Below are 10353 nucleotides of genomic sequence, written 5' to 3' on the forward strand. Positions count from 1 at the left end.
TGGCATCCTCAAAGGTGACAGAGAGAGAGAGAGAGAGTTGATTGCATCCTCAAAGGTGAGAGAGAGAGAGAGAGACTACTAGTTGAATATAATTTACAGTTATGTTGGTGGCTGATAGATTTGTGGATTAAAAAACACACACATACACAGAAAGAGAGAGAGAGAGAGAGAGAGAGAGAGAGAGAGAGAGAGAGAGAGAGAGAGAGAGAGACTACTGATTAAATACGTTTTACAATTATGCTGGAAACAAATAGATTCATGGTTTAAAAAACACAGAGAGAGAGAGAGAGAGAGAGAGAGAGAGAGAGAGAGAGAGAGAGAGAGAGAGAGAGTCACATTTCAGATGACAACGAAGATTGCAGCATAATGCAAAGATTCCATTAAAGATTTCACTTTATCAGTGCATAGTATTGCTTAGATAGTGTGAGTAATACCTTTCCATGCTATTTCTACCCACTATCTTTGCAATAATATTCTGTATTTTTAAATTACTCAGTAAATTGGCCCAAGACTTTGTTGCTCTTTCTTTAAAAATATTTAAACAGACTTGAGACGAATTTTCCTCACCAAAGACAAACTTATTTTCTGTTGTGAAGGTAAATTTGAACAATATAATTTAATAAATAAATTTCGATAACTTATTGGGGGTAATAGTCCGTACGTGAAGTATCGTTAAATTAAAATAGAAAATATTACTTTTTTTTTTTGAATTTATGAAATTTACTGTTTTTATTTAATTTCGACCAATTGGTCTTAATATTTGCTACCTGGTGAACCCATTAATCGATATTTGTTTTATTCATTTATTTATTTGTTTATTTTATTGATTGATTGATTGATTGATTGAATGATGGATTTTTAAAAATTTATTTATTTATATTTAATATTTTGTATTTTTTCCTTTTACAGCCATTATATTTATTTATTTATTTTATTTATTTAATTATTTTATTTACTTATTTATTTATATTTTGATTGATTGATTGATTTTTTTTATTCATATATAATATTGTGTTCTTTTTCTTATACAGCCATTATATCTATTTTTTTATTTGTTTATGTATTCATTTACTTATTTATTCATTTTGGCTTCTATTTCTTATTCTCAAGCTCAGTAATATCTGTTCAACACGAATCTCACATTCGGTATTTTCCCGTCGCCTTATTTAGCAACAAACCAACCAGCTGGCCGCCATCGTGAGTAAGGAAGAGAGAGATATATATACATTACCTTTTGTAATTACTTGCCGCGGCCAAGTGCTGTTGAATGTACGTAATATCCGGGACTGGGCATGAACTGCCAACTATGAATCTTGCCCCAGAAATTTACGATTTTCTTTTCTTTCTCTTTTTTTTATTTTCGCGCCATTTAAAAAGAGATGCGAGAGGTGGATCTTAAACCCCCCCCCCCCCCCCACCCCCCCCCCCCCCCCCCCCCCCCCCCCCCACTCTTGACCGCATGTTACGTGATGGATTACTAGGTATATATAGTATATGTATATATATATATATATATTTAATTTTTTATTTTATTGTAAGCTGTACAAAGTCGTAGATCTTAGAAGGGTGTGAAATTAATTGTTTTCCTAAGTGGGGTCGTAGGTCTGAAGATCAATTATTTTTATTAGTTAATTGACTAGACATGCAACTTGAATTTGTGTATGGATGGTTAGTGAGCTTTGCAGTAATATTTCGTGTATGTGCACTTATTATAATTATATGATATGTGTATATATATATACATATATATATATATATATATATATATATATATACATATATATATATATACATATATATATATATCTATATATATATATATATATATATATATATATATATATATATATATATATATATGTGTGTGTGTGTGTGTGTGTGTGTGTGTGTATCACAAAATACCAATATAATTAGAATATTTCTCTCTGTCTCTCTGTCTCTGTGTCTCTAAAGAGGAGTAATATATATATGTATATATATATATATATCATATATATATATATTATATATACATATATATATATTATATATACATATATATATATATATATATATATATATATATATATATATATATATATGTTTATATACATACATACATATATACATATATATATATATATATATATATATATTTTTTTTTTTCGAAAAGCAATTTCACAAAGAGCAATTTAACATAAAGGTAAAGCAAAAATATGTTATACAAATTATTTTAATTTACAAAAACTGAAAAAACTAGACAATTGACAATAAGGATATGACTGGCGAATAGGATGATCCTGGTCGAGTTGCAAAACCTTTGTAAACTTAGCGTGGACGTTCTCGCTCTATCCGTCAGAGAACCTGCATTCGGTCCGCACTATTGCCCCTTATTTTCCGAAACATCAGAAGGATCTGTAACCCATTACACGTAACATTATAAAACTTGAAATGCAAGGGGCTACAAACATGAATGTGCATATATGTGCTTAGGTCTTGAAAAAAATCTTGTTACGTTAAGTGAACTATACGGAAATATAAAACTTCATATCAATAAATTTATCTAAATAACTCCTTACAGTGTCCTTAACGTTCAAAAATGTAAATAAATTTAAGTGATGACTGCATGAATGACAAAAGTTAACGTAATATAAGACCCTTCCGACTTTATTATATATATATATGGGTTTGGTTGCTAGACACTAGTTATACTAATAACGTAACTATCGTTAAAAGTTTGCAAAGCAAATGCACCGTACATATTGCAAACCTTACCTCAACAAATAGCCAGTCATTTAGGTCCATAATAAAGCAGTGACGAAGGTAGTGGTGATGATGGAAGCCTACTGTAGAGCTCTTGAGTAGTAGGTGTTCAAGTCGATGACATTCATCCGTGAGAAATTACGACCAGAGCCACGGTCCTCAAATTAATTTGTGGCAGCCATTGCTTCTTGGCTGTAATAATTTTTCAAATCCGGAGAAGACTGTTCTGGTCCTGTAGCTTACGCTGAGCTCTCCGTACTGCCTTCTTCAGGTCGCTCGCTGCCGACAACGGTTTCTAAGCCTGGTGTTAGGTGGGCGAACAACCTGGCAAACTTAAATATAGGTTGGCAGGAATGGCTCGTTACTTTTTAATTGTCCTAAGAGGTATTTAGGGATGCAAATAAAATGCATTTGCTTTTAAAAAAAAAAATAGCTATTCCTGAGCAAACATTAACATAAAAACCACAACCAAACTCTATACATATAATATATAAAAACCAAAATGCGCACAAGTGTGCATTTTTCTACATATATATATATATGTGTGTGTGCGTGTGTGTGTGTGTGTGTGTTAGTGTATATATATATATATATATAATATATATATTATATATATATATATATATATATATATACATATAAATATTCAATCACAGGTCCTTGCCCCACCGCAAATTCCATCTTCACGGTTAAGCAGGCTTAACCTGACACTGTCAGACATCGAATAAATGAGGATAATTGGCGCCCCCCCCCCAAAAAAAAAAAAAAAAAAAAAAAAAAACACCCTCTTTATGGCAAACTCGGACAAACTGAAACTCGGTGGGTGGGACAGGATGTTACGTATGGTCCCTTGCACCGGTTCCTGATTTTTGGAAGGAGGGGCGAGGGGGAATTGCCTAAAGCGAGCATTGGATGAAGACCTTGAAATAGGATAACGTATGGAGGAATGGTAGAAATTTGGTGGAACAGACAGACAGACAGACATACAGACAGATTAAATGCGATTTACAATTATGCTGGAGACAAAAGTGATTCTTTGATTATAAAACAGAGAGAGAGAGAGAGAGAGAGAGAGAGAGAGAGAGAGAGAGAGAGAGAGAGAGAGAGAGAGAGAGAGAGAGATATGGGGGAATAATTAGGTAAGGAATATGGGAGAGTTATTATTATTATATATAGATTTTATTTTTCCTATTATCTTCTGTTACACCTTTCAAACGAACCCCATAGTATATTCTTTAGTAGTTTGAATTTCAAATCATTGGCTCCTGCAGGATTGCTCTATAAGAATAAGGGTCTATCATCCGGATAATAATAATAATAATAATAATAATAATAATAATAATAATAATAATAATAATAATAATAACTGATGGGGATTCGAACACCAACACCACCGTCACAACCAACCCAACAGAAACCAAAACAGCAACCTCCTTGGAAAAGGCGCCTGGAAAAGCAAATCATGGTGATGAGATCTGACTTGAGTAAACTGAAAGAGATGGCAGAAAAAAGGCTAAGAAGCAAGAAAACAAGGGAGGAACTCAACGAGAAATACAAAGTACAAGAGAGGGGACTAAACACAATAGAAGATGTAAAAAGAGGCTTAAGGCCAAAAGAACATAGATCCAACGGTACATGAACAGGAATAAGGGATACCAACAGAACAAACTATTCGGAACCAACCAGAAAAGACTATACAGCCAACTGAGGGGAAGACAACCACCCAGAAATTCCTGAAGCCGAACCAAGTAAGAGACTCTGGGAAAACATATGGAGTAATCCGGTATCACACAACAAACATGCAACATGGCTCCAGGAAGTCAAGAAGAAGAAACAGGGAGAATAAAACAAAGATTCACAGAGATCACGACAGACACAGTCAGACACCAACTAAAGAAAATGCCAAACTGGAAAGCCCCAGGTCCCGATGAAGTCCATGGATACTGGCTCAAAAACTTCAAGGCCCTACACCCACGAATAGCAGAACAACTCCAGCATTGTATCTCAAATCACCATGCACCCAAATGGATGACCACAGGAAGAACATCCTTAGTACAAAAAGACAAGAGTAAGGGAAATATAGCCAGTAACTACAGGCCTATCACCTGCCTACCAATAATGTGGAAGTTACTAACAGGTATCATCAGTGAAAGGCTATACAATTACCTAGAGGAGACAAAAACCATCCCCCACCAACAGAAAGGCTGCAGAAGGAAGTGTAGGGGCACAAAAGACCAGCTCCTGATAGACAAAATGCTAATGAAGAACAGTAGGAGAAGGAAAACCAACCTAAGCATGGCATGGATAGACTATAAGAAAGCCTTCGACATGATACCACACACATGGCTAATAGAATGCCTGAAAATATATGGGGCAGAGGAAAACACCATCAGCTTTCTCAAAAATACAATGCGCAACTGGAATACAATACTTTACAAGTCTGGAATAAGACTAGCAGAGGTTAATATCAGGAGAGGGATCTTCCAGGGCGACTCACTGTCCCCACTACTCTTCGTAGTAGCCATGATTCCCATGACAAAAGTACTACAGAAGATGGATGCCGGGTACCAACTCAAGAAAAGAGGCAACAGAATCAACCATCTGATGTTCATGGACGACATCAAGCTGTATGGTAAGAGCATCAAGGAAATAGATACCCTAATCCAGACTGTAAGGATTGTATCTGGGGACATCAGGATGGAGTTTGGAATACAAAAATGCGCCTTAGTCAACATACAAAAAGGCAAAGTAACGAGAACTGAAGGGATAAAGCTACCAGATGGGAGCAACATCAAACACATAGATGAGACAGGATACAAATACCTGGGAATAATGGAAGGAGGGGATATTAATCACCAAGAGATGAAGGACACGATCAGGAAAGAATATATGCAGAGACTCAAGGCGATACTCAAGTCAAAACTCAATGGAGGAAATATGATCAAAGCCATAAACACATGGGCAGTGCCAGTAATCAGATACAGCGCAGGAATAGTGGAAGGGACGAAGGCAGAACTCCGCAGCATAGATCAGAAAACCAGGAAACATATGACAATACACAAAGCCATACACCCAAGAGCAAATACGGACAGACTATACAAAACACAAAAGGAAGGAGGGAGAGGACTACTAAGTATAGAGGACTGCGTCAACACCGAGAACAGAGCACTGGGGCAATATCTGAAAACCAGTGAAGACGAGTGGCTAAAGAGTGCATGGGAAGAAGGACTAATAAAAGTAGACGAAGACCCAGAAATATACAGAGACAGGAGAAAGACAGACAGAACAGAGGACTGGCACAACAAACCAATGCACGGACAATACATGAGACAGACTAAAGAACTAGCCAGCGATGACACATGGCAATGGCTACAGAGGGGAGAGCTAAAGAAGGAAACTGAAGGAATGATAACAGCGGCACAAGACCAGGCCCTAAGAACCAGATATGTTCAAAGAACGATAGATGGAAATAACATCTCTCCCATATGTAGGAAGTGCAATACGAAAAATGAGACCATAAACCACATAGCAAGCGAATGCCCGGCACTTGCACAGAACCAGTACAAAAAGAGGCATGATTCAGTGGCAAAAGCCCTCCACTGGAGCCTTTGCAAGAAACATCAGCTACCTTGCAGTAATAAGTGGTACGAGCACCAACCTGAGGGAGTGATAGAAAACGATCATGCAAAGATCCTCTGGGACTATGGTATAAGGACGGATAGGGTGATACGTGCAAACAGACCAGACGTGACGTTGATTGACAAAGTCAAGAAGAAAGTATCCTTGATGTCGCAATACCATGGGACGCCAGAGTTGAAGAGAAAGAGAGGGAAAAAATGGATAAGTATCAAGATCTGAAAATAGAAATAAGAAGGATATGGGATATGCCAGTGGAAATCATACCCATAATCATAGGAGCACTAGGCACGATCCCAAGATCCCTGAAAAGAATCTAGAAAAACTAGAGGCTGAAGTAGCTCCGGGCCTCATGCAGAAGAGTGTGATCCTAGAAACGGCACACATAGTAAGAAAAGTGATGGACTCCTAAGGAGGCAGGATGCAACCCGGAACCCCACACTATAAATACCCACCCAGTCGGATTGGATGACTGTGATAGAGCAAAAAAAAAAAAAAAAATAAAAATAATAATAATAATAATCCAGATCTAGAAGTTTGTGAATTATAAATAGTTCTTTGTTATTTACGATATATCTGTATGTTCAACGGACGCATGGAAATAGCGCAGTAAATATATCCCCTTTGTAGTTAAACCTAAAGTCATAGATTGGGAAGGAATGCAATGTATATATTCCGCTACAAAATCAATGGAAGAGATGTATAGCTTATTCATAGATGGACCGTATTTATCCTCCTCTCCAACAGCGTCAGTATGTAGTAATTCTTGTTATTTTTCTTTATACGAAGGTCATCGGAGATTGGATGTCAAATATTGTCGAAAGGGGGTCGTTTGACAGGTATTTGACAGCCAAGTATACAGGGGAGAGAGAGAGAGAGAGAGAGAGAGAGAGAGAGAGAGAGAGAGAGAGAGAGAGTTACAAGGATTAGGATGTCTCAAAGACATGTTTGTTCATCCATCTCTTGGAGCAGGTTTTACTGGTCATTCACAGTCCTAATGATTTTGTCTAGCTTTCTTTTAAACTCTTCCACACTGTTGCTGTTTACAACTTCTGGTGGCAGTTTATTCCACGTGTCACATATCTTGTATGGAAAGAAGTTCCCGCAATGGGATGTGTTGTATCTCTTCAGTTCTAGTTTCCATCCATTATTTCTTGTCTGGTTTTCGTTTAATGTAAATAGGTTACTGTCTACTTTCGTTGTTATGCCTTTCAGTATTTTAAATGTTTCTATTAGTTGTCCTCGCAATCGTCGTGTTTCTAAGCCGTACATATTCAGGCTCTCTAGTCGTCTTCGGTAACCTATTTTCTTGATTTATATATTGTTATATATACCCAGTGTGTGTGTGTGTGTGTGTGTGTATGGAATGAATATCATCACCGCTTTTATCTGTTCTCGTGAACTCTATAGGCTTCCAATATTTTGAGAATTCATCATAGCATCGAAGGATGATGATGAGCGCCTCTTAATCAGATCTGACATTGTCATAAAGTGCAGCCAGGACCATTTCCGGGTCATCACCGAAAATTTTTAGGAGGACCTTTCTCGCCTATTTCAAATCCGGTTTTATTTTGATGTACATTTTGGAAGTGTCGGTGAGATTTTGTGTTATGTCCATTTTAGAATTTTATAAAATTATTTTCTATTTTATTTTTACTTTCTTTTTCGAGAACATAAAGGTTATGGAGTTTTATGACTGAGTGTTTTGGGGAGTTTAATTCAAATCAGATGTGCTTGAGTTGTCAACGTTTTCCATTCCTACTTAAGAGTTTGTATTTGATTTCTGCCTAAATGTCAATAGTCAATACCCGTCTTTATTTGTTTTTCAAAAAATGCTTTACTGATATCAAATATCTATTTATGATTCGTTTGAACAGCAGCAACAATTTCCTTATAAGTTGCAACGTTATATCTGTCATATTGGATATTATCAGTTGGAATTCACTTGTTTTATGAAAATTCGGATAATATGGTAATAATGCCAAACTCTCTTATATATTTTATATCTATATATTTTAGCTTCCCTCTCTTTTTAGCTTTTGTCCTCAATTTGGGTTCCCCTCTCTCTTAGCTTTCCTTTTTAGCTTTTCACGATTTCATAGATTTCATCCTTTAAGTTTCCCACTCTATATTTTTAGCTTCCTCCTATAAAGACTGGACTTGACCACAACATGAAGAAGTAACAATCTCTCTCTCTCTCTCTCTCTCTCTCTCTCTCTCTCTCTCTCTCTCTCTCACATACACACAGAGACACACACACACACACACAGAATTGAAACATATAAGTCTATGGACCACAGATAGAATTCCAGGTCATGATGCTAATTATCTCTCTCTCTCTCTCTCTCTCTCTCTCTCTCTCTCTCTCTCTCTCTCTCTCTCTCTCTCTCTAACATCACATATTATGAAAGTGTATGAAAGGGTAATGAAGAAAAATATTATGAAACATTTAATAAAAAATAATTTGTTTAATAAAGCAACGATCGGTTTTCGTACCCGGAAAAAGTACACAAACCCAACTGTTAGTCCACCGTGAGAACATATTCAAAAATATGAAAAGCGGAAATGAAACAGATGTGGTTTATTTAGACTTTGCAAAAGCTTTTGATAAAGTAGACCATAATATATTAGCGAAGAAAATTAGAAAACACAATATCGTGGATAAAGTAGGAAGATGGTTAAAAGAATTTTTACACAACAGAAAACAGATAGTTATTGCAAACGACGAGAAATCGGATGAAGTCAAGGTAATATCCGGTGTGCCGCAAGGTACGGTGTTAGCTGCAATACTGTTTGTTATTATGATTGAAGACATAGACAATAATGTGAAGGATTCGGTAGTGAGTAGTTTCGCAGATGACACAAGAATAAGTAGAGAAATTACTTGTGATGAAGATAGGAACGCTCTACAAAGAGACCTTAACAAAGTATATGATTGGGCAGAGGTAAATAGGATGGTATTTAACTCTGATAAATTTGAATCAATAAATTATGGAGACAGAGAAAGAAAGCTATATGCATATAAGGGACCTAATAATGAGACCATCACAAATAAGGAAGCAGTTAAAGACCTTGGTGTGATGATGAATAGGAACATGTTATGCAATGATCAAATAGCAACTCTGTTGGCAAAATGTAAAGCAAAAATGGGAATGTTGTTACGGCACTTCAAAACAAGAAAAGCTGAACACATGATTATGCTTTATAAAACATATGTTCGTAGTCCACTTGAATATTGCAATATGATATGGTACCCACACTATCAAAAGGATATTGCACAAATAGAGAGTGTACAAAGGTCCTTTACAGCTAGAATAGAAGAAGTTAAGGACCTAGACTACTGGGAAAGACTACAATTCTTAAAATTATATAGTCTAGAAAGGAGAAGAGAACGCTACATGATAATTCAGGCATGGAAACAGATAGAAGGAATAGCAGAAAATATCATGGAACTAAAAATATCAGAAAGAGCAAGCAGAGGTAGATTAATAGTGCCCAAAACTATACCAGGAAAAATAAGGAAAGCACACAGGACATTAATCCACTACGCACCAGCATCGATAATGCAGCGTCTATTCAATGCGTTGCCAGCTCATCTGAGGAATATATCAGGAGTGAGCGTAGATGTGTTTAAGAATAAGCTCGACAAATATCTAAACTGCATCCCAGACCATCCAAGATTGGAAGATGCAAAATATACCGGAAGATGTACTAGCAACTCTCTGGTAGACATTAGAGGTGCCTCACACTGAGAACCTGGGGCAACCCGAACAAGATGTAAGGTCTGTAAGGTCTCTCTCTCTTTCTTTTCCCTTTTCAACCAAATCGTTTGAAACAAGAAGTGGAAAATTGGTCCAGAAAGATTCTGCCAAATCTCGTAAAACCTTTATCTTATCTAGGCCTATTTTTTGTTCCCTTCGTCTAGGCCTATATATTTCCTTCCCTTCATCCAGGCCTATCTCGTTTTATCTTTCA

At 36.4% G+C, this 10353-nt stretch overlaps 1 long non-coding RNA gene across 1 annotated transcript; it reads right to left on the reverse strand.

Moving 5' to 3' along the window:
* Nucleotides 1-2198: 2198 nt before the first annotated feature.
* LOC135212577 (uncharacterized) lies at nt 2199-3031 on the reverse strand. The gene is made up of 2 exons (XR_010313933.1): nt 2755-3031; nt 2199-2394 (listed from the first exon to the last, which is right to left on the reverse strand). It is a non-coding gene; the product is annotated as an uncharacterized LOC135212577 (long non-coding RNA).
* Between the last annotated feature and the right edge of the window lie 7322 nt (nt 3032-10353).

The sequence above is a fragment of the Macrobrachium nipponense genome, chromosome 19, assembly GCF_015104395.2.
Source record: "Macrobrachium nipponense isolate FS-2020 chromosome 19, ASM1510439v2, whole genome shotgun sequence".
NCBI lineage: Eukaryota > Metazoa > Arthropoda > Malacostraca > Decapoda > Palaemonidae > Macrobrachium > Macrobrachium nipponense.